Source organism: Xiphophorus maculatus, chromosome 10, assembly GCF_002775205.1.
Source record: "Xiphophorus maculatus strain JP 163 A chromosome 10, X_maculatus-5.0-male, whole genome shotgun sequence".
NCBI lineage: Eukaryota > Metazoa > Chordata > Actinopteri > Cyprinodontiformes > Poeciliidae > Xiphophorus > Xiphophorus maculatus.
In genome coordinates this window covers 16,527,485-16,552,562 of record NC_036452.1, presented here as the reverse complement: position 1 = coordinate 16,552,562, position 25,078 = coordinate 16,527,485, and the positions used below count along the sequence as shown (strand labels likewise).

At 40.1% G+C, this 25,078-nt stretch overlaps 1 protein-coding gene across 1 annotated transcript in view; it reads left to right on the top strand.

The window, feature by feature from the left end:
* LOC102220347 (serine/threonine-protein kinase LMTK1-like) overlaps positions 1-25,078 on the top strand; it is a 59,841-nt gene that overhangs the window by 9,180 nt on the left and 25,583 nt on the right. The gene's annotated exons all lie outside the window — the stretch shown is intronic.

The window sequence follows — 25,078 nt, the reverse complement described above, 5'->3', positions numbered from 1 at the left end:
ACTAAGACAAAGTAGTTCCATTACAGTGGAGTAGAAGGTGAACCTGGGGTGTGCTTTGCCCAAATTTATTATAAAAGTGTGGTATGTACAAGTATTTTTGAACTCTGATGCTTAAATAAGAAACCAGATGATGATGATCTTCTGTTATAATCTTCATCATAATGGTTGCTGTCACTAGAGCTGCACTTTATGTCGCAGCTCTTTGTGATTTTATTTATCCATAGCCATTTCTTTATAAAACAAAGCAGAGATCCTTAAAAAACCACAATTTTCCCCCTGATAACATCCATCAGGCTTTGGTTTCTTTGATTGCTTTGACTGTATCTGTAATTATGAGAGAACTGCAGAAGGAACCTCATTTCCTGGGCCCTGTTTGGCCTCTCGGCTGAGGCATTAATGACAAATTGATCTGCTGTGAAGTGAAATGCGCTTTGCGAGGCGTCCACTTACCGTCTTCGCTCTGCTTAGTCTGCCGATTGCTGGACGAGTAGAGTTCAGCTCTGAGGGGCGGACGGCAGAACGTCTGCAGATCTAGTCGTAGGGATGTTGATCCTCTGTAATCCTACACATCCTGAACTTTTTCTATCTCTATGGTGTGTGTGTGTGTGTGTGTGGTCGTTTTTTCTATCTGTTTCTTATTGCCTGCCTTCCATCTCTACATGAGTCGTCTAGAAGCTGTCTCAATGCGAACAGTATTACATCAGACTAGAGAGGGTCTGACTTTAAGGGATTCATCAGGTTTCTGGGTGCAGCAGCATAACAGAGCAAATCGACTCAGGAAAACGGGTCGCAAAGTAAAACTGGTTTCATTAAACTTGAGCTTCTTCCGAGTATTCTCTCTTCTGGTAAAACAATCCTCATCTACCCTGAAATCTAAAGTAAATGTCCAGCTAATTACTTGTGGTTCACCATAGCTCTTGAGGATGTGCATGACTTGTGCAGCAATTTACTGTACTAGTCCGCAGCATCCTGAACATTGCACACATGAGGCCATTTGCTCAGAACCAAAATTAAAGAGGCGGTGTTATGTATTTTCCAGACACATAGTAGCATTTTATAGCACAATCTAGTAACTGTTACTTTCAGTTACTATAAAAAACAGTGCATATATCAAACATAACTTCAAAGAAATTTGACTTCACAATTTGACGACTTGAAACTGGGCCTCTGTCTCTTTAAGAAGCTCCTGCTCTTTCTGACAATCCGCCTTCAGCACGCCATTCCTCTTACATTTTTACCAGTGATTCCCTATGAGCTAAGCCAGTGGTTCCCAAAGATTTTCTGGGACCCCCTATAATTACAATTAGGGATGCTCCAATCAGGTCTTTTGCTGCCGATTCCAATACCGATCACCCATGAGGCCGATCTCTGCCGATCACCGATCTTTGCCGATCGCCTGGATTGACTGTTTATTTTTCACGTTAGTTATAAATGATACTATGTGATCTTACAAAATTTTAAAAAATGAGTTGGTAATAAATTCACCTAATTAACGTAAACATGCAACATACTTGCAGGCACAATGCAGCAGCTACTCAGTCAAAGGAACAACTGAAAAACCTGCAACCAGTTAAACAACATTTAACAGTAAGGTTCTCTGTACCCTAAATTATATGAGTCAAATAAGTCTCACAACGCTGCCTATATCAAATAATGTCTAGTAAAAAAGGGAAACATTTATTCAAAGTCAAACGCAGGTTGCATCAAAACAAACAATCCTAAGTTACGGTATCAAAACTTCCTAAGAGTAGGGCTAGCTGATTAATGCTGGTTCTGATTGGCTGTTTCTGACTGAGCGGAGTAATTCTGCAGAACACAAGATTAGGGAGGGGAGATCAATGATTATTTATTTATTTTTTCATAAATTATGTCTCATGTTTGGACATAGCGAAAGTTTTAATATGGGAAATCTTTGTTGCTGTTATTGTTTACGTTACATGCTGCGGCTTTAAGCAGACGTTCCGGGTGGAGCAGAAACGGCGCTCCGTCTGTGAAATATTACTACCAGTAGCGGCGGTTCAAGACTTGAATTATGTTTCGGGCTATTTGTTTAGCTTTCTGACCGTGATGCTAATCCGGGTGAGTGTTGGTAGTTGTGCACTGCTTTACCTGCTGTCTGGCCGCTCCGGATGTCATTTTTTTCTTGCGTTGAGCCTCGATGTAGCCAAACTCCGTCAAGTGCTTGTTTTTTTTTTTTTAAATGTTATATTAGATTCGTTCTGTTGATGCATTGTGACATGCTTCACCCCCGAGGTAATTTTCCGCCGCAACACGCAAACGTCACCATTCACTCTTAGAGCGTTACGGTTCCTCACGACAGGATTTGTTGCTGCGCGCTTGCGCAGTGTGAAGGAAAGGGGAGATTAGCTGCACACGCAGGCTGCGGAGTGAGATACAGGTGATAGTTTTGGTGATCGGCAACAAGACACAGTGAACGACGATCACTGATCATACACTTTTTCACGGAAATCGGCCGATTATGACCGGTGGCCGGTCAATCGGCACACCTCTAATTACTATAAAATCCCCCCCATAAAAGAAAAAAGAAATCGACTGGGCACACACATCATTCAACTAGACATAAACCTATACACATATTTTGTTTATACACTTCAGGTCGCAATAGTACACACTACAAACCATCGTTACAGTAAAACACGTTTGTGTAACTGTTCTTTTTTTATCCATCCGTGCAGCTTCCCGCGCCCCCCTTGCACTGTGCTCCAACTAGGGGGCGCGCCCCACACATTAGGAACAACCGAGCTAAGTAGATGCGTGGTTCCACCAGGTGCTTGCTGACTGCTGCTGCCACTAGTCTAGAGGAGCTGGATGCAGAATTGTGGGGGTGGGATCTTACCAGAAGGGAGAGTAAAGGATTTCTCAAACACGCATGAAAAAAATCAAAGCAACACTCCAGGTCTGCCTTTGATGAGGGAATCATCAAAGACCTCATCGAAGGAATCAGTCCTTTGATTCCTTTGATGAGGGAAAGGAATCAAAGGATTCCTTTGATTCCTGGATCAAAGGAATCCAAGCTTAGCCTGGTGTAAGGCTAAAGCTTTACACCAGGCTAAAGCTGGTGTAAAGCTCAAAAAAATTGACTTTACGTGGTTACCTTTAAACATTTCAATATCAAATAAAAATATTTAATAGTTTTATACGAGGTGGAAAAAGACGAACTCAGCACATCACCAGCTGTCCTCCTCAGTTTCCTCACAGCACAGTGCCACATGTTATTGGCTAAGAGGTAAAACAAAAGGCTAAAGCGTCTGCAGATATCCTACTAGACCAACACCTTTTCTACTGTGACTCTTCAAGTTAACATTTTTAACAACACAAAGCATCCTGGCAGTCATAGTCTCATAAGATATCATTTTAATATAAGAGAAAACTGCCCTAGTTCACTTAGGATGGTGGTTCTCTGCATCAATGCCTTGAAATGACAAACTACAGAAGGAGTCTGTTCCTGCAGGACAAAACTTAATAACTTTGATTAGTGTCAGAGAAAAATATTTGTCAGTCGTTTATAAGGATTGCTTAAATCAGTGGCATCCAAGTCAGCGTCCTGTAAGTTCTAGTTCTTTCCCTGTTTCAAGACCTGAACAGAATGATGACACGTCAGCAGAACCTCTGCTGAACACTGACATGCTGAGGACGTAGTTTGAGCATTTGAGTCAGCTGTGTTGGAGCACAGACTGCTATAAAACTGACCCTTGAGGACCGGAGTTGGACAATACATGATACCAGATGAAACGAGGACAAACAATCTCTGGGAAGAAGTCAATTACTTTGGAGGTGTCTGCTTTAAAATGAGGTTTTCATTACCAAAAAGTCTACATTTTTAGTCTCTTTCAGATGATATGAACATACAAACAGGATTCATGCAGCCGAATATTTTCTAATTCTGGAGATCAACACACCTCTGGGTTATTAAAATAGCATGGTTTCTTGTCTTTCCCACTTCGAAGAGTGGCTGTATTATTTAAAATCTACAACAAAGAGATCAGTAAAAGTGAACTCTTTGTTGTAGTCCCTGAAAGTCAGAGAGTAAAGCATCTCTGGTGTGTTTTAGTGCTGAAGGTCATCAACGTAATTTCTGAAATACCTGCAGCTGACTTTCTTTAAAATACCTAAGGCTATTATCCAAAACTTTTATAGCTCCGGTCTTTGTATTGAGGCAGTTGTTGTAAAACCACCTCTATATAATGTAATAAAACTGAATTATGTCTATTTTAACCAACACTAAGATTTTAGGCTGGGATAAGCTGCTGAGTAATCAAGTAGCTGTAGATGTTCTGAAGTAAAATGTTAGGGTTTGTTTACAAAATCTCAAAAAAAAAACCCAACAAATCTGACGTCGCCCGCTTTCAAGTAAACATCAGAAAGGTTAAAAACATTTTCGACTCCTTTCATAAAACCCATGGAATAACACGGACTTGTACCGCTTTATTCCTCCTGAAGATTTCCACGATGACGCATGTTCGCTCTGCGTGGCGGCTGACCCCCCTGACCGCCCCTCAAAACTGATTTGTGCATCGGTAGAAAATAACACATCCCCATCCTCCATCAGCCCGTCCCAATGGCAACGCTTCTCACACCATTAGAGACCACTTTGAGCAATCAAGGCCTGAGCGAGAGGATAACTGATTTCTTTTTAATGCGCTCCATAGTAGTCCCCACGTGAGGTGCGGATGCTGCACGTGAAGCCGCTGCACCAGCAGCAGCTGCTGCATGTTGCCATGAGTGACGGGTGATGATGAAGATGTTTTGTTGGTTTTTTTCCCTTCTGCATTCTCTACAAACTCTACTGTTGCTGCGTTGTCGTACCCGGGCTTGCGTGTTGTGTGAGCAAGTATTAACTTCTCTAAAAGTGATCATCTGGGTTGTTGGGGTGTATGTGTGTGTGTGAGTGTTTTCACGTTGTCTGGGAATGTTTGCTCCAGTTTCTGGTCTCAGAAGATCGCCCTTCCTTGCTTTTGATCGTTTGAACTCATGCAATATTCAGAACGCTGGTCGGGTCAACCAGCGAGTCGAGTCAGACACTGTTGGAGCTGCGGCCCCACGTCGACAACACATCTTAGCTTTATTTGCATGACGCATATTCCTCAACCCCCCCATACACAACCTCAATATACCCCCATCTTTTGAGATTAATTGACCATGTTGCCTGAAGTACTTATTCTAAATACCTAAATCATATTGACATCTCATTCTGAATCCATAGGGTTTCATTTTAATTCTAGAGTTTTTATGCTTTCTCAAAACAGCCGTTCAGCGAACAGCCCACTGCGTTCTTGACACACCCTTCAAACACCATGTACGTCCCAATTATTCTTATTCTTCAGAAACTTGCAATTAAAGGCAAGGACAAAATTAGAGGGAATAAATGAACCAGCAGGTTTCTCACACCATGTAAACCGAAGTCGATTTAAACTTAAATGAGCACAGAAAGACTGAAAATGGGGGAGAGAAATTAAACCCAAACTCGAGCAAGAGAGAAAATAAGTGTCATAAAGAGGACTAAATGTTGAAAAAAGGCACGACGTTACAGTCGAGAAGAGCGCGGCTGTCCATTTTCAGAATGAATATAAACAGAAAAGGTAACACACACACTCTCAAGAAGCAGAGTTTTGAGAACTCTTCTGAAGAGACATGAAATTGCATCTAAAAAATAGAAAACCTAAAAGGTGCAGGAGGAAAAAAAAACCAATAAGAGACAAAACAATTAGATATAAAATACCAGAAAGAGATGCAACAGAGAAAGCTTGGCTGTGTTGGGGAATAGTACATAAACTAAATATAGAGAAAATGTATATATAAAAAACAAGAAGATGCACAAAAAGAATATTCAGAAAAAACACTAGAAAACAAGCATAAAAAAGCAGCAACAAAAAATTTGAGCCTGCTGAAAGGACTGAAGGAAAAGAAAAAACAACCCTAAAAGTAGCTCTATATGTCACGAACAATTAAGAAGTGACAAAGGAGAGCAGGAGGTGCAGCCCAGACGGACAAAATAATCAAGAGTAAAAGCAATCAATCAGATCCATACCAAAATGTCCAATAACAGAATCAAAACAATCAGAAAGTAATGCAAACCTTTACATTTTTGCATACAGTTCAGATCAAAACTTGAAACAGTCTTTAAATAAGATTTTTGTTTTCCTGCAAGCTTTTTTCCAAAGCAAACCTTTACATAATTCATTTATTCATTTTTATCAAAACGGGTCTCTCTTGTGAAACGTGATCTAAAATCTCAATAGGACAACAGTAGATTTTTTTTTATTTTTTAAAGTCATGTTTACTTGGATAAAACTAACAAATTACTTTCCTCAATCAATGTTTGTCCTAAACTATGCATGCCCTGATTAAAACACCGAAACCTCCTCCCATCCGACAGCCACTGGTATCTGCAGGAATTACACCCAGCAGTGAAGGCTGTCCCAGTTCAGGCACTGGTTACGTAAGAGAGAACCATGAAGTCTTCATGTGAACATAAAAGGAAGCTATTTTCGGTAGATGTTGTGCTGCATGGAGGAGACATTTGCCTCCTCCATTAGGCACAGCGTGCACCCTCTTCCCTGTCCATGATCGTGTCACCAGATCCCAGCTGCAGAAAGCCGCCGGTCCATCATGTTTTTAATCCCTCTTCCGAACAGCAAGAACTAAAATCATGTACTTTTTTTCTTTCTTTTTTTTTTTTTTTTTTGAGCTGAAAGCTCTCCAGACACAATGTCCTCAGGCATAAAGCCACCTCACACGTAGCCACACGCTGAAATCAGGCAGCCTCGTATACTAAAAAGAGTCGCCATGGCAACCGGGGATCGAAGCGCAGCGCAGGAGGGGGCCCGCCGCTTTAGATGGCGTCCGCCGCGCCCTGTGATCGCGCATAATCAAGGTGGAAGCGGATCAGAAACGTGGCCAGCATCTCTCATTAACGGTTAGAAAGGACTGGCGCGGGCTGTGGAGAGCCGCTCCTCGCGCTCTGTGCTCGGTTTGGAGAGAAAACACTCGATTGGTTAAAAGCTGCTTTTATGCGCGACGTCCAGGAATAACGCCGCCGCACAGGAGGAGGATGTGCGCCGGTCTTTTAATGTCTGTGATAATGATTGTAACGAGATGGAAGCTAATTGGGTTTTCCTTTTCATCAAGGGTCATTTTGCAGACGGGTTAAGCATCATCTGTGGGTCAGGCCGCTGATCATCCTTCACGTTTTCAATCGCCTGAGGTTAAACCTAATATGAAGCCTAATTAGACCGTTTGCTCACAAGGTCATCACATTTTTGTTACTCAAATTCTAATAAAAGCTTTATTGAAAATGCAACCGAGACGCGATTAAATAGCGCCTCTTTTCTATGTTTTTCTTATAAGACGAACATAGAAAAGAGGGGTTTTTTTTGTCAACTTTTCAAACAATCATACAGAAATATAAAAAACATGAGCATGTCGAGGAAGGAGATGGGTTCTGCACCAAGGAGTTTTGGTAAAAAATATGTGAATCTACTCCAGAACAAAAGTTAAAGACCATTTAGTGATGAAGAAGTCAGAGACAAAGACCTCTTGTTAACATCTTGTGGTTAGTAAAACTAAAGGTAAACTTGAAGTGTTTGGCAATAATGACCATCTTTACATTTGGAGTAAAGACAGAGAAGCTTGTAAGCCTTAACACATATTACCAGCTATAAGTTACAGGAATTGTAGCATCATGTTGTGGAGACTTTGCGACAGGAGGAACCGCTGAGCTTCAATATGTGGAAATATTGAGGCAACATATCAAGACATGAGCCTAGAAGTTAAAGGTTTGACACAAATTGGTTTTCCAAATGGACAATGGCTTAAAGCCAGCTGGTAAATTAGTGATAAGTGGGTTATGAACAAGCACTTTTGTGTTTTTGAAGACTCAAAAACCAGATCCTAATTGTATAGAAACCAGTTACACCAGTTTAGTCAAGAAGAATGAGCCAAAATTCAAGTAAGCTGTTGTGAGACAGATGTAAAAGGACACCAAAAATGAAGTCATGCAGTTTATAAGGCAGTTATAAAAAATATTAAGCAATCTATGTATATCAGACTGATCAGCAAAAGAAGTTGGTTTGTCTTCCAGTCATTGTACAAAATAGCAGGTTTCAAAATGGCGACCCATCCATGCCTCTCCTACATGCATCAGTCTGCCTACTTTCAGACCCCGCCTTCTCAATTCAAATCGGCCAATCACATCAGCGGAAAAAACTACACAGATTAACTTTTTTGTAGATAACGGCAACATTCATTACAGTTATTTTAGTAATGAAATATAAAGCAAACATGTCAGGCTTACATATACACAAGCCATTTTATGATTCACTTTAATATTTTGGCTTTCTACACATCATCAACCAATGAAACTCCTGCTTTTAACACCTCACTTCCTGTAAAATTGCTGCATTGGAGGTTTGCTTCCTCTTTAGCTGTAATACAAAATGCTACCACTGAAGAAACACTCACATGGTAGCAGCCGGACATCGACAATGTTCAGGAGTCATCCCACGTCTCCATGCTTCCTAACAAATACGTTTCACTACTTTTGTGACATGAAATCCTCACTGGCCGAAATCAGAAATTTATCAGACCATGAGAAAAAAAATGCTTCTCTTTGCATGGTGCATGCATGTGGTTTCAGCTGTAAGTAGTATAAATGTGCTTTTAACAAAATGAGAGAAGAAATTCAGTGTTAACAAAAAGAGAGAAAAAGAACCGAGTTCTTCCTGTTCAGTCTAATGGCTCAGAAGCAGAAACTGCTTTCTCTCGTCTGCGGCGAAGGCGTCTGGCGACCTGCAGCACTTAGCAGAGGGTGGAAGGTGGAGAAGGTCGTGTTGAGGGCGAGACGAGACTCTGAGAATGTTTCCAATGTGCACATCTAACGAGTGACGGCCACATCTAGCAGCGATGGCAGAGGGCAGCCGCTGATTTTTCTCTCAGCTGTCTTTTTTTTTTTTTTTTTGCTTTCTGAAGAGTCCTCTCGTCTGGAGCCAAACATCCAGCAGATCGCACTGAGATGCAGCGTGCTCTCAATGGTAAAGACTGAAAAGCATTAAAGGAAACCCAACAGCTTTTCCTTTCAGCTGGTTTCTATGAAGTGAACTCAACTCTGTGGCCTTTCTTCTTAATTTGTTGTTTAAATTGTATATTTAGCGTAAAAAAACAGTTACTGAAAAGAACGAGCAAAACTATTCAAATAAAGACTAAAACTATGGCTTTGCTGTTTTACATTATGAGGCCTTGAATCACTGCATGACACGATTCAACTTCTATAGTTAAGTTCTGAGTCAAGCAGAAGATTATGGTCTTGTAAACTGAATTATAATATTATTTAAAACTGAACTTTGTTTCAGTTTTAAATAAACTGAATCAGTTTATTTCAGTTTAATAAACTGTTTTTATTAAATACAGCTTACAGTTTATTATATAGTTTGTATTATATTTTAAACCATTAATAACAAAATATTATTATATTTTGTATTATATAAATACAAAATGGGTTTGTATTTATATAAACCCATGTTTTCCCTGTCGTTAGATAAATTCATGCCTCCAAGTCTCTTCTATGTATTAGATATTCTTCAAAGCATAATCTAAATTGTGATGATGAATTATTTTAAAGTTTCATCTTTGCTTTTGTCTCTTCTGAGTAGATTGTTGGCAAACCAGGACATTATGCATTTCTACGTTACAAAGTAGAAATCTGTGGTTCAGCTGGGTCAAAAAATAAATAACATGATGGGTTAGTGAGGCCAAGGTTGTGTAGAGAAATATACAATCACCTAAAAAGTTGAATTTAATTATATTCTGAAAGAAATAGTCTTCACATCTGTTTGTGGTTATTGTGGAACCCACTCATAATTCTCGAGAAACATAAGAAGTCAAAATTAGCAAGATATTTGATGTATGCCTGTAGCTGAAGTTAACCAGTGTAGACGTCCATCTTGACCGCATGTTTTAAACTTTAACTAAACATTGGAAAGCAGTTTAGAATTTTGTGCCAAGAAAGACATTTTTGTGAAACATTTTTAAGACCTACAAAGAAAACTCCAAGATTTTTTTTTTTTTACATTTTATTTTGGTTTTTGATATTCCATCTATTTCCTTGGAAATCAGCTTGGATCCAAAGAGCGGCCCACGTTTGTCCTCTTTTATGCAAAGTAAAAAGTTGGAGACACTTCTCTTGTGAAAGACACCAGAATACAGCTTATGAACAATCAAGTTCGTGTTAATCTGTTGACCAGCCTATCACTCATCTGCAGTACAAAAGTCTAATGATTTTCAAGAGATGCTTGTAGTGGTGGGCTTTAATCATATTAACAATTATCTTGAAAAAATTCTTATCATGATGGGAATTTTGAATTATCATTATCTCACTAAATTTAAGTAATGATAAAACAAAACAAAAACAAAATCTGCCAAATATTTTCTCCATTGTTTATGTTGCTAGAGCATCCGTAAGTATCAGTAAATTGGAAAACATAATTAAAGGAAGTTACTGTGTGGAGCTTAGTGATACAAATCACACTTCGTTAAGCAAGAAGTGTCCAGAAGAAGCTTATTTTAAATGGGAAAGCTTTTCAAGAACTGTATTCGTGTTTGTGGCACCAGGCAGTCACAGCCATACAGTTACCTAAAGAAGAAGCGATAAATAGTTTGTAATTGTTATTGTTATCAGAATTGTACCACAAAATATCGCAATAAAATTCTAAGTATATATCGCCCACTCCTATAGTTTGTAAGATGAGTTCATTAAGGGATGAAATGCTTTTTACTGTTGACTGAACTGTGAGATTAAAGTCAGAGCTCATAAATGCTACACCATGAGCTACAGAGGTAAGGGTTCTAATTAATCATTAATGCGGCTTCACTCTAATAATCAACACCCGTTCTTTTTGTTTTAAACCATAGCTGCAACCTCTGAGCAGCACTATCTGTGGTGCTACACAATGCTTTACATTATAGCCCTGATAATGACGATGAAGAGTGCGTGAAGAGTGTTGTGCAACGTCTCTCTCGCCTTATATCTGAGATGTGATGTAGCTGAGCGTGTGCAGTGAGAGCCGGCAGCAACGGAGAGATTTATTCTGATCCAGCTGACTGTAAAGATTCAGCTCCACTCAGAGTCTGAGGGGGTGAGAACAGGGAGAAGAGGGGCGATGGAGAGGAGGGTCAGAGCAGAGAGTGAAGCGTAACCAGCTCCACCGTCTGATCTGTGATGGTATGTGTTTTCTAAGTCAATAAAACTCAGCAGCTGAGATGATTCATCCAGATAAAACCTCAAACAGCAGGATGGCTTTCCACTTCGTTCTGCCAGGTTTACTCAGGTGCACCGTCTTGCATATTTTCCTCCGGTCTGCGTTACGCAGCGTCATCAGGCCTCATCTTCCACTTTACTGCAATCTACACGTGCATGCTTAATGGTGCTGCACCTACACGCGCTTTTGTTATGTTTTCACGCTTCGCTGCAGCGACACACGAGCTGCAAGCTTCAGAGAACCACAATTCCCCTTTGTGTGTGCGTGCGTGCGTGGGTGTGTGTGTGTGTTGCCGCTGCATCTACACGGACGTGATAAATGCCAAGCTTTCTCTGCAAACACACACACTGAATGATATTCTCTAGTTGACATCTTGACAATTACTCTGCTCAGTGAAGCTGCTCGCTGCATATTACAAGATATAGAAAAGCGTTTGCATGAGCTGCCTCCCACTGTGACAAATGTGATGATGCTACAGAAGCACTAATAGGGATTCAAAAGGTGATCCATCCCAATTTTCTTGGGAATTTTAGGGACAATTACCTGCATTATTGCAGTGATTTAGGCCGTTTACAGTAGATTTCCTTTATTGAAACTTGAGTTCCTTCACCGGTAAAGTCCTGAGCCATTAGAGTTTAAATATCAGACTGATATGTGACAAATTGTAGACATTTAAAAATGTACACACATTTACAATAATCACTGTTCTAAAGTTTTTTTTATATGGTAATGAGAAAAACAAAACAGATCCTCTTACAATTAAAGGATTTTACTTCTCGGTACATATTAAAACTGATCTGGCCTTGACCTGATTTCTAAATCTATTCAAATTGCTTCACAGAGTTGAGGTCAAACTGGTGAAGCTGTTTGTGGAAAAAAACAAACACACCCCATGATTCAAAATCCTTCAGCCAGAGGAGCTCAGCAGTTGTTTTCTGGTTGACTCGGTGAAGAACTTCAGACCTCTCTTCTTTCCCACATCGCTTCATCATTTCCATGACCCAGTTTGTGCAGCTGTCGGAAAAGCGGTTCATTTTGTTCCAACATTTATTTCATTCATAACTTGCAAAAGTGGTTAGTATTTTAATATATGGTCAAATGTGAAAAAGCATAAATAAAGTTTTTTACGGATGTTGTTATTATCTTGGTCGCTACATGAACTGAGTGTGTGAAAGGTGCTGTGTGGGGCAGATTGAACATGCTAGGGGTAGAGAAACATGGACATTTTGCACTAAACTTACAAGGCGTAAACGGTAAATAGATAAAGCTGTGAATAATGATCTTCTGTATGGAGCGATGTAGTTCTGATAGCTTTGAAATGACTTGACGATCCCGGCAAAGGATGATGAGCAGCACCAGTTGCTTCTACAAGTCCGTTCCTGATGTCTTTCCACGTCGGCGTTGTGTTGAGCACACCTGTATCCGAAAACCAACAAACTACTAAGACCCCCCTTTTTCAAGCACATTTTTGCAATTTTGGCTTCAATAAGTAATAACCGTTTAAAATCTTTTTTCAATTTTAGTAGTTTGTTTTGAATTATTAACCGCTCCTAATCGCACAGAACGAAAAAGCACAGAAACAAACCCACTTGCATGCGTTCATGCCATAAAATCCCATCATCCCAGGAGAAAAGCTATTTTAGGATGGGAAGAAAAGAAGAGTACAAACAAAGGAGTGCCCTTTATGTTGTTTCTATGATGGGAGGTCAGAGGGAACAGATCGCACCGTTGCTTCTCTTTGTGTTTTGACCTTTTAACACATCACAGGCACACAGAGATCACTGCGTTGTCACACACAGTTAGATGCACTCCACAGCTTTGGTTTAAATATTAAAGAGTGAACTGAAGCTCATGTGATGAGCAACAAATCGGGCATCGAAAGAGAGAAATGACAGAGCATTGCTAACAGCTTTGAGCAAAGCCTCAATGTGCTGACCAAAGTTCATCCCATCCGGAAGACGCTTAGAAATGAAGTGAAATAGGTAGAAATGCTACAAAGAGTTTAAAACCTCAATGTGTGATTTTAGACCCATTACAACAGATAAAAAACAAAACATGAGCTGAAGAAATGCTAAGAGAAGAGATAAAGAAGGAAAGCATAAATTAAAAAAATGTGTGAAAAGAGGAAGAAAAATTGAAAACATAAAAAGAATGAAAGGAATGAGAAGGAAATGAAGAAAATATAATATAGAGGAGGAGATATTATCCCTAAACGGAGCCAGTTCAGTGATTTCAGGATTGATGTAATATGGCTCTTTTTTTGGTGTTGGTCAGGACTCTGGCGGCAGCATTTCGGCTGAGCTACAGCTGCATGATTGTTTTTGTTTGTTATTTGCTTGTTTGTTTGTTTTACAAAGACTAGTGAAGACAGATGCATGCACCAGTTTTTCTGTGTCTGGTTTTGACGGAAAAAACTTCATTTCACCAATGTTTTAAAAGATGGTGACTCGGATTCCTCACTTTATCTTATTAAGCGTCTGTTTGAGTGCTGACCTCTAATCTTGGATTTCGACACCAAAAGTTGTGACTTTTGTTTTGTCTGCATAAGTTTTGAGGAAATTCTGATCCATTCATTTATTAGTATTAAATACATACTTAACTCAGTGACTGTAAGGGATAGTGGTCATGCAGTGACACGGCAACATAGAACCGTATGTCTTCAGCACACGTGTTGCAAATGATATTGTAGTGCTACAATATCGATGATAAATGAGAAAGGCCTGAAAGTAGAGCCTTAAGGAACCCCACTGATGATCTTTGCTTATTCGGATTTCTTTAATAACGCGACTTAATCCAGGTATTCTGAAGCAGATTACCTCAGTACCAAAACACTCCAATCTTTTCAGTCTATCAATCAGAACGTTACGATTGGACGCAGCACATAGCATCCAATCCACTGCTTTTAAAGTGGAGCTCGTTCAAAACCTTTACCAGCCCGATGGGAAAGAATGAAAGAGAAACTAGGTGCACTATGAAAGGGAGGGAGCATTTTAGGAAAAGTAAAGAAGGTGAAACTCAGTCAGACAGAGATAAAGTGTAGTCTGTGCTAGACGGTGCAGGTGAGCCGATGGAGGGGTCGAAACCCAGCCTCAGGAAGAGGTTGGGAGGGGAGTTGGACTTTAGTAAGAGCCAAGCCTTTGGTGGGGCAGATAGATGAGAGCATACTCCCTCCAACCCGCCGCCCCTCTTTTTCATTTCTGCTGTCAAACAGCGTGGAAAACACGGCAACTCCAGGGAACCATGTTCCTGCCCCGTTCCATGTTGGGAGCTCAGGATCCCAGCTTCCTGTGTAATCTAGTTTCCTGTACGTGGGCCGCCTGATGCAGCAAGCAGGGAAGGTCCAACTCCCACATGAATCACTAATGCTCAGCATCGTTTAATGCAGCATCCACACTGTAGCTGTTAAAGAGCAGCAGGATGAGGAGAGCTTCGAAATGCAAAGCAAGAGCAAGCCCAGCTGGAAGAGAAAAAGGTGAAGACAATTAGAGAAGAGATGAAAGTAAAATGACATGATTGTGAGGAATCTATGAAAAACTGACAAAATGTAAGTTGTTTTTCTTAGATAGACATGAAAAAGTTTATTTTGTTTATCTAATCTTTTGATCTGCTCAAGAAGTTTTTTGGTCTTTTTGTATAATCTGAATAGATGGAATATTTATTGGATTTAAGGGGCACTTTTATGCATCTTCCAGCCTCATTATAGCACGATAAAGTGACTATGTTACCTTGAGTTGTTATAAAAAGTGATACAAATATCAAGTATGACTTTAAAGAAATTTGACCTTGTGATTTAATGGCTTGAAATTGGGTGTCTGTCTCTTTAAAATCTCCTGCTCACCTTCAGAAAGTCATCACAACATGGCTCCTCTATTAACCCTTTAAATACATTTGTACTCTGACAAATGGCTCATATAATGAGCTCAGCTGATGCGTAGTTTCACCAGATGTTTAATTGCTGCAGCTAGTCTGAAGGAGCTGAGTGATTAAAGTATTTCTCAAACATGTATGTTAGAATCAAGGAAACACTCCGGGTTTGTTTTCAGTGAGGGAATAACTTTAGAACATGACGTAAAGCTCAAACAAAGTCCATTTTACATAACACCGCCTCTTTATCCCCGTTGAATTTGCAGCTTCAACAAACACACAAATATCTGAGGTGAAACTGTTTCTGCAGAAAAAGGCATCAGTGGAGTACTAACATTTGTTGACAGCTCAAGGAATAGACCTCTGCATTAAAAACATCTTTGAGTGGAAATATTTAAAATAATATCATTAATGGCTGCTTTTTCCCTTAGAAACTGTAAATCTTTTTGTGAGTAGGAAAAAAAACATTTCTCTGGAAGGAGTTCATTTCCCATTAGGAAACAAACTGTGTACTGGACAAGAGCTGTCAGAAAATATAAACTTTAGTTGTTTTTTTTTTTTTTTTTTTTTTTTACAGCGGTTTAAGCTGTCAAAATTAATCATAACTTGTCAGCTGTCAAATCGATGTTGCTAGGTGTGATGTTTGTTTTTATTATCTTGCCAGGGATCCTAAAATGCCCACTGTGGTTTATTTAAAAAGCACAGCTTCCACTTATTTCTCTTCGTTCAGGTCAAGGTTCTGTAGGTTCCTTATAACAAGAATTATTCTATCAGTCAAATTTATTGTGTGAAATCACAGATGTATTGATCAAATAAAGTTACATTTATTTAAGGACTCATTTAGAGTTCTTAAATTAGCTTCATCATCCTAGTGAGCCATTACCACATTCCCTAAGCAAGATGGAGGCCAGGAATGTAAACAAACGATCCTTGTAGACACACAGTTTCAAACCTCAGACACATTAATCACTATCCAGTACGAGATAATAATGTAATATTTACACCTGATTTCTGATGTGGGTTAAAATATCCAAACTTCTTTTGAACGCAGCACTTCAGGGTTATAAAACATGGACACCATTGTGGTTAAGCCAAGAATTCAATTCAGACTTTCTCATTCTACTTCAACAGAGCATTTCCAGGGGGCGAAAGGTCAGATCTGACGTATTTTGAAGAATTTTAGGCAGAGATTCGTTCAAGTTCCTGACATACGAACTAAGGCAGCGCAGAATCCAAAAGTAAAAGTAAGAGTTTTAGTAGAAAAAAAAAATCCATTAAAAATCTCAAAAAGGAACGAAAGACAAACACACTATTTTGGCTTATTATTTCTGTCATACTATTCACTTATTGTTCAGAGACTCTGAGGCCGATTTTCTGCGGTGAAAAAAAAAACCCTTCAAAGTGGTAATTACGCCTCCTGGAAGTGTTCATAAAAAACATTTCAACTGTTTTTTTGTTGTTTTTTTCCTTCACGCTGTTCAGGGGGAAATACTTGATTTTCTTCCTGTCGTCATTGCTCAGTTGTTTTTCTTTCCTTCCTGGCTCGGCCTCTGCGAGCATTTGAATGAGTCTGAACTGGATTTCAGGGAAGACGTCGCCATAGAAACCAGCTGATTTTTTTTTATGTGTTCGTTGCATCATCGGCTCCGCGTGAGCCAATCGCCGCGGCAGCTGCTCGTGAACATCCGGTCGTGTTTACATTCGGATTGCTGTCGGTGTCGTTCGTTTGTCTGCGGAAATGCGAGCGACCAGATGCGGCGGGTCGCCTCGCACTTTGACCTCTGACACAACTTCGCCGTCAGACCGTCGGCGTTGTCCATTTCACGCACTGTTTGCCCCCAATCAAGCTGGATTAGCCACCACCGCCCATCTGCTTTCCCTCCTGTCACCATCACATTCTGCATCGGTGTGATTTCTTCGGGAATGATGACTCCTCTCGGTGTCATGCCCGGCCTCCGTCCCCGGTAGAAAGTGTGGTGTCAGCAGCAGCAGCGGGGCGGGAGAGGATGGAGAGGGGAGCGATGATTTATCCGCCCTCTGCCAGCGTCTGTGACGTTGCGTCTGTGTTGGCTGCGAGAGCTGAAGCTTTATCTCTGTCACCGCTTTGGCACACAGATACACTCATGCAGACATCGCAGCGAGGAGCTTGTATCGATTGTATCCGTTCCTTATCTTCTGTTTACAACCTTCAGGGCTTTTATTTTCTTATTTCACTTTGTATTCAGGAGTGCGGTTTTTTTTTTTAAAGAGTAAAGGGATAAAGCTGGACTGCTTTAGCAGTAAAACTTACCCAGGACACTTGCACAGCCTTTTTCTACTCCATTAGCTCAAAGGAGCCATTAAAGTGTGGCTTGTCTGCTGATCCTGCGGATTGTGTCCACTCTGACGCTGAGTTTCTGACACACACACAAGGCCTTAAAGTATGTGTGCATGTCAACATGAAGAAAAAACTTCAGAAAATATATATTTTTTATTTTGGACAACTTGCTATTACCTGAGCTTATAGGTATAAAACACACTGAGTCTTTGACAGTAATCACAGCAATGCTGTAGAGAAAAACGCTCGACCACAGGTAGGCCTGTCACACTGAATAATAAATCAGTTAATCGCACGATAAATTAAAAGAAACTCAATCATTTTCATTTGCTTGATTTATTGTTTTTCTCTTTACCAAAAACTGACAGATGCAGGTATTCAGTCTGGCTCAACTCTCCATCTCTTTTTTTTTAAAGACAACTTTGCTTGCAGACTCCATAATTGATTTTATTTGTTGTTTCTGTTGTTTTCATTATTTATCTTGGATTTTCCAAATGTCTTCCGGTTCCGGTGTTTAAATGTTCATTAGAATTTAAAGGTTGTTGATATTTGAGAATGTGTTCTTGCATTTTTATGCCGTTACTACTATTATGGTCTTAAAATGACAATGTTACCGTTTATCTACAATAAGTTCTGGGACCATTTATCGCCCAGCAAAATTTATGGTGACAGGCCGAACCAGAGGTGTTAAACTCATTTTCCTTTTGGGCCACATCAGGATAGTAAACATCCTCAAAGACCTTCTGTGGCAGAATGTATTGATAAAACCCATAAAAAAACTGCTGAAATATTAATAAATAGTTCCCTCTGCATTCAGCGAGTGTTTCTTAAAATTAAATAACACTGAACATCCTTTCACATTGATGGAATTTGGCAGAATACGGATGAAACTGCTTTGATTTGATCGATAAAGTAATATTTCTGATGGTTCCGTTCAGCTAAAAACTATAAAAACTAACCTGTCATCTGTGAATCATCTCCCGGTTTTCTGACAACCTGTTTGGTTCTCTGTCAGTCCTTCTGGACACAGGACTTGTTCCCACGGCGATGTGCGATGGACTGGCGAAGCCATTACCTGCTCCAGAACCCCTCAGTGAAGGTTCAAAAAAATATTTCTCTTGGTGTTCAACATGGTCCCTAATTTTTGGGCATGCCCTCTAGTTTGGTTTTAGTAAAATGTTCCCCACCTCTGGATGCTCATTAACTAACAAGCAGCAACTTCCAGCTGTGCGAAACAACATGAGCCGGTTCAGTTGTCCTCTGTTTGAAGTACAAGTGGAAGAGGCTGACCTTTAAAGCTGCCGTCAGCCAAACCTGCATTTTGACTGAAATCCTTTTCTTGCATTCTCTTTGTGGTTTTTGTCTTGTTCACCCTCCCGTGTGCGAACCAACAGAAATCCTTTCATGTCTTCTCCTTAAGCCTCAGTAACTGTAAGGATTTTTGCTATAAAGATATTTTCGATCCTTTTTGCCGGCTTGATGATGCTGATCACGTCACCTCGCCTGTCCGGGCCGCGTTTTAAGACGAGGCTCTTGGCTCGTTCGGCTTCCTTCATCCCTAATTGGAATTGCTTTACAGAATCCTCCTCTGGACTCAGTCCAGCCCTTCGGAAGTTTTCACTTCTGTCTGCGCTGAGCTGCAGCTGCATGAGGGATGGTGCTGCGTCTAAAGAGTTCGACTGATCCAGGTGGATAAAACGGTCGCACTGTTGTCCGTTTTGTCCTGTGATGTGACGGACTGACACACCAGCTCCGCTTCAGAGTCACCGACAGGCCCAGTCTAACCAGTACAGTGACTCAAACCCTGACAGCTGACTCCATGTTCCTTAGAAAACATCACCTCTGCTGCCGTGTTGTGTGTCACTGGGTCAGAAACGTGAGAGCATACTCGCTGTCAAGTTTTAGAAATACACCTTTTCACTTTCAGATTTCATTAGGACATTTCAAACACAAAACTTTTAGTCCATAGAAGCGTGATCCACTTACCGCCGACGGCGACGGGACGCTCTTCTTCTTCTTTGTCCGTCCTGGAGAGTTACTTTAGAGGGCAAGTCTGACATTTCAGAGACAGAACGCTACAGATGTGATTAGCTGCTGGAAAACATAACATATTTGACTCAAAGCAAAACTAACAGCCCTGAAAAGATTTTTACATTTTAAATGACTTTTTAGTTTGCTCCACACGAGGCCAGCGGCAGCAATTTAATCTTTGATGTTTTCATGACTTGAGCTACAGAGTAGCAGCAGTAACGATGTCTATGTGCCTCTGGAGATGCTAACTCTGAGGTATGAGCCTTTATTTATGTATGCGAATTGTAAATGTAGATAAAATCTCCATCCTGTCACCCAGAAGAGACACTTTCTTCCAGATGCATCACCGTTTTCACTAGAAATCTTTGTCCAAATCATGTTTTTCAACATTACATTGTACCTTTTTACCTAATGAACTGCATTTCTGTAGTAAAGTGTTAACGAGATTACAAAGCTAATGCTAAAAACAGAATAATTTTTATGTCGCAGCACTTGCAACTGACAAAAGCAATTAAAATGTTTCTGATCATCACTTTCTTCAGTCTGAGAAATAAAAAAAAAAAATTGTGCAGGAAGAGTTTTCTGCGCTGTTATGAAATGCTGTAAAAGGAACAGTTTGGATCTTAAGTGAGTCTTTTCTGCAGCAGACAGAGCCAGTGGTTTATCCAGTAGATTACATTTCACTATACAAAACGACACACTATAACGAAGTCAAGCACTCCAAGCATTTAAGCTTCTTAAGTTGCCATAAAAAAGTGCATTATTCTTGAAAACGTCAAGTTTTTTCACAGGAAGGTTGACATTTTCATTTCTTTTGTGACTAGAAGACATGAAATGTTTATCAGGATGCTGTAGATCTTTGCAGGTTACACTTAAATTACATTTCTGGGGTCTGTGATGACAGTGACATAAAGTTTTCAGGTTACCAGCCTTATCTAATCTAAGCTGACTGCTGTGTAGCTTTGGGTCCATTTTTTACCTGACAAGAAGATGTTTAGCTCATAAAACGTTACACTGAACGGTGTTTTCAGGCAGAAACACAGGACAGAGCTCTCATCAGGCTGCAGAAATCCCCACCGACTGTTTTCCCTCTTCTCGTCCTGCTCCGGCAGAACGAACACGCGAGGCTGTCGGATCGAAACAGTTTGGACTCCCCTGCATGGAAGGCGAAGCAGCGGCAGCTCCGAGTGCTGCAGAGATCGGAGCTCTTTGGGGCTTTCTTGAATTCTTCCGTCTCCTTGTTGTCTTTCCCAGTTCTCATTTTTTCAGTCATGAATGTGTGCACCAGCTTTTCTGCCCTGGGAGACTCGAAATGGCTCGAGGCCAGAAGCGTTGTGGCGCTCATGCTGCTGGTGGAGGGAACGCAGCATCTCCAAAAAAACGCGTTGTGTGTTTGAGTCGTTCAGCAGACGCATTTATCTCGTTGGATTTTGTCTCATTACAGCTAATCAGAGGGTGAATCTTCTCGGTTTCATTTGAATTAGCAGTCGGCCGCGTGAATTTTCCACATCTGCAGGAGAATGCGCGGTGGAGAGATATTTGTTGGTGGGTTATTGGATCATTGATGACTGTTTGGGTTGTGTCGGGCCTCGGAGCTGTTCAGGTGCCGCTGCTCCAGTTCCTCACATTAATTTTACCTTCTTTCATTTCCTCCTTCTCTCTCCTCAAATAAGAACTGCTGCCGTCAGCTTTCTGCTGCATCTGTTTGCTTTACCTCTCTGGCCTCTTCATCTGGATAAATCAGCCTTAAACTGATGTCCTTCCTTTTTCACTGCTGCAACCATCTTAACCCAGCAAAGGATTTTACCTTCTACTCTCCTTGTTGTACAGACTGCAGAAAATATAGAAAATGTAATTTGAACAGGTGTATGACTAAGTGGCATCTAGTGGGACAGACTTAAAATTGCATATCTACCTCAAGATTTGTGGGTTTTTGTTGTTTTATTTTCCAAGAAATCTAGGTCAGGTGCAGCATCTTGCTCTGTGGTGAAGTGCTTTTGACCTCAGTAATAACTAAGATAAAATAAAGGGGAGGAGAAACTCATGGCTCAGTGGTAGATGCATCATACTGTATATGAAGGTTAAATTCCCAAAACAATTGTCTCGAGTTTGATTCTCTCCTTCTCCTCTTACTCATTTCAATCTACTGTTGAATAAAAGCCACAAAAACCTTTGTTGTAAAATATCAGGTATCGTATTTAAAGTCAAATGTTTATGCCACTTCAAATTTTTTGCAAACAACTTCACTAAATTATGTAGTAGGCTTTATGTGACACCAATGTGACTTTAGTAGGTAATGGATTTTTTTTCTCTCGTTATTTTTTTTACAAATTAGGATCTGAAAAGTGTGGCTTGTATTCAGCCTAGAGCTGGCTGACAGGGTTTAAAATTAAAATCTCTGATTGTTTTTTTTAAATCCAAAATTCCAATCTAAATCAGTTTTTTTTTTCACCCTCATGTTTTTTCTTTAAAAAAAATACAAATGACAGAAAATATCTTTTAAAAAACTGGCTTTCATTTCAATCGTTCAAGCTGTAAAAAAAAAAAAACAACAACAAAAAAGATGGTAGGTCTTGGGAGAGCTAACGTCACTCTGGACGGAAGAAGGGCATTGGTGGGGGAAAAAAATCCAGATTTTCCACAAATTAAATCTTCAAAAACACAACATTTGATTAATCAATATAATGGATTAATCGATTAAACATCCGATGTTTCGGCTTGTCATTCTGCTGAGGTGAATCTCCGCCCCGGTCTCAAGTCTTTTGCCACCGTAACAGGTTTTCTTCCATTAATCTTCCCACCAGCCTCTTCCTGACCTTTCCGCTGTGTTCATGATTAAATCTCACAACTCTCTTGACTAAACAGGGGACTTCTAAACCTATTGGTTGAACTCCATTTTATTTTGTAGACTTCACTCTTTTGATTTATCCCTAAAAGTCTCGAAAGCCGTCATTTCCATTTTCCTTCCTCTTCACCAAAATGTGCTTCTTTATGTTGGTCTGAAATACTGAAACCCTTTTGCGAGGCCGTGTTTCTGTTAGATGTTTTTCTGGCCGCTCTGTATTTGCTCAGAAAACGCACGTAGTGCCAGGATTTAAAAGCTTTCCTGCACACGCACCGCAGCTGCTTCTTTAAATATTAATAGTACTCGCACAGTTAGGCTGTGTTTTCTGCTGCTGGGTGAGGTGGGAAGCGTGGGAGTTTTACATAAACCACAACTTAGTAAGAATATCCTCGGCTCTCCATAATTATCCCCCTGACAAATGAGTAATTAAAGCTGAATGGCCTGATGTAGCATTTCCAGATAGTTCCACCATTCCTCCTATAGAGCTGCACACGGCTTCATGTTGCACTTTATGGGAACGCAGGAGGTTTCAGTTAAACTGAGCATGTTTTTGTCATTATTATTATTATTGTTATTATTAATTCTCTACTATAATTTCCTCTTACTTGTGCCTTGTGCCAAGCAGCCTGTGTAGACAACAGTGTTTACTCTCTTTCCAATTAAACTAAGAGCTTGAATGCTGGATAGTCATGAGAGCAAGTTGCACCAGAATGTAGAGGATCAGCAGCACCAAATGTGTGTGTGTGTGTGTGTGTGTGTGTGTGTGTGTGTGTGTGTGTGTGTGTGTGTGTGTGTGTGTGTGTGTGTGTGTGTGTATGCAGCTGGGTGGCAGGGCTGTTGGCAGAATTGATGGGAGAGATTTACAGCTAAAAGCAATCCTGCTTGGCTTTCTGTTTCCATGGTAACCATTTGCATTTCGGTAGCCGTCGGAAAGTGAGGAAAATGAAAGCCGTAGTAATGCTGCGAGCAGGTTGTTGGCGAGACGGGACGAGACGCTCGAAGCCCTCCCTGACGGAGAGCTTCCTGCTTCGGGGTTGTGGTCAAAGGGACTCGCTGGGATGGAAAAAGGGAAACGGTCCAATAGAAACGGCTCGACGAGGAGAACAAATGTGATTCTTTAAATGCATTAAACCTTTATGTTGTTTACCTCTACCTCTCACTTCGGATTTAACTCCGGGGCTCCTTGGTTTTCCTTCAGCGACATGTGCTGCCCGGAAGACTTACTGAACGAATCTGCAAGCAAAATGCTGCACATCCGTCAAATTCACAAAACTCTGCCACAGGCAGATTTTTTCATCCGTAATTTAAAATGCAACACGTTGGGTTATTCCACATTAATCAGAGATTTTTTTTTAAAAGCAAAATGCAATATTTATAAAGATGCAAAAAGCCAAAAAAACAAAAACAAACTTTTTTAGTGCATTTTTTTCGTTCTATAAATCCTCAATTACATAATACTGGTTTAGCCGAGGCTAAATTACTATATTCAACATTTACTCAGTTTGTGAAGATATCGCTAAAATCATATTTTTGTTCTCTCAATATTTTGCCTCCTGATACCTTCAAGTATCTTCCATGCAGACAGAAAATTAGCTAGCAATATTCTGTATATTTAAATACATTTCACTTCTGTTTCTGTAACACCAGCACTTTCTGTAACTTCTCTGCAAAAACACAAAATTTTACCAAGTATTTTTGGCCTGTTTTAAGTACAAATATATTAGCACACTTGAGATGTAGTAGTACACAAACTAACATACATTTGAGTAATAAAGGAACTTATATGAGAAAATACTACTTTTATTGTTTCACTTATTACATGGAAAAATGTCTTTTTATAAGTGAAATAATCTACCAATGGAACAAGAAGGGATAATAACTTTAAGAAGCTCCTCTAGCTTATAAAAAAAGTTACTCGTAAGTTAGTTTTGTCTTGCTTTGAGTGTATGAAGATATTTGCACCAGAAACTAGACAAAAACACTAGGTAAGATTTTATGCTGCTGTCTGCTGGCTTTACATCTAGACAGCTTGACTATCACAAACTGTCAAACTGTCTAGATGTTTGCTCCGTATTCCAGAGCATATGGAGCATTCCTTATTCTCTGGAAGTGAGCCTGAAATCTCCAGAAAGGGTTAATGTAAACTACAGATAATTTGTCTCAAAGATGCGTTAACATAATTGAATGAACCTCTATATTTGTGAATCACGGCCTTTGCTGGGTTTATTCTTAGTGGCCAATTTCATTTCTTAAATTTGGTGTTTTTGTTTTGTATTTTTCGGGTTCAACATCCCCGATGGCTTCTGTGATTCTGATTTGTTGTAAATTATCGTTTCTGTTTGCTCCTCTTCTGTGATTATTTCTTTAATTTCAGTTTCATAGTTCAAAATTAAAGCTGCACATGAGTTACTACTCAGCTTTCATGTCATTCATAAAAAATAGAAGTAACCTTAAAGTTGGGGCTCAGACCAATAATCCATCCATGCATCCATTGTTTTCTCCATGTTTTTGGCAGGTGCATGACGTCCCATAGCATGGACAGAGAGAAAATGCCAACTCCATGCAGAAAGACCTGCGGTCCTGATTCAAATGCAGGGCATTCTTGCAAAAATATTGCAAACATTCAGTTGATGTAACGTTCCTCATTGAACCATTCACTTTCCATCTGAAGGCTCTCGATACAGCGCTGTGCTGTCAGGTCTGTTGGATTCTTATGAAAAAGCCTAGCAGATAATACTAAAAAGTTCT